Source organism: Alosa alosa, chromosome 21, assembly GCF_017589495.1.
Source record: "Alosa alosa isolate M-15738 ecotype Scorff River chromosome 21, AALO_Geno_1.1, whole genome shotgun sequence".
In the NCBI taxonomy this organism is placed as follows: Eukaryota; Metazoa; Chordata; class Actinopteri; order Clupeiformes; family Clupeidae; genus Alosa; species Alosa alosa.
In genome coordinates this window covers 14,734,816-14,735,431 of record NC_063209.1, presented here as the reverse complement: position 1 = coordinate 14,735,431, position 616 = coordinate 14,734,816, and positions in this window count along the sequence as shown.

Below are 616 nucleotides of genomic sequence, written 5' to 3'. Positions count from 1 at the left end.
TACGATTTATTTTGTTATTGAATTAAGTAGGCTGGGATTCCTCTCGGTAACAATTACCACTGACAGAGCGTGTACAGTGGCAGAGCGGCGCATACAGTGGCTGAAAGTGGTACTAAAGCTTCCGCGCCTTCACGCCCGGCGTAATCGCGACTGAAGTGGCCATTTGAAGCGATGCCCACTGTAGGGGTGCGTTTCCCAAAACCATAGTTGCCAACCCGTTAGCAACTTAGTTGGTTGGCAATGGGAAATTGCAACGTGAAAGTGCTATGGTTTTTGGAATCGCACCCCAGTATAGGAAAGAGATACGCGACTTTCTGTTTATCCTGTTTGAAAATGGGTGGTATTGGTGATGCTTTCACAAGCGAGGGCGTGTGGAGGTGTAATGCGGAGAGGCTAATGGCCTTGACAGTCTGAACACAAACATGTCAGGTTCATGAGGGCTTGTAGCCTGGGCTACTATCACCAGATGGCCCCTCAAATTACCCTAGCCTGGCCTGGCTCGACGGTCTGAAGCCGGCTATTGTTGCTATGGTGAGCCCTCAGCCCTGCTCCTTGTTCCCTTGGCTGTTAGTAGAAGGCCTGCTGGGTCTATAGGGCCTCCTGGGCCCAACATCTG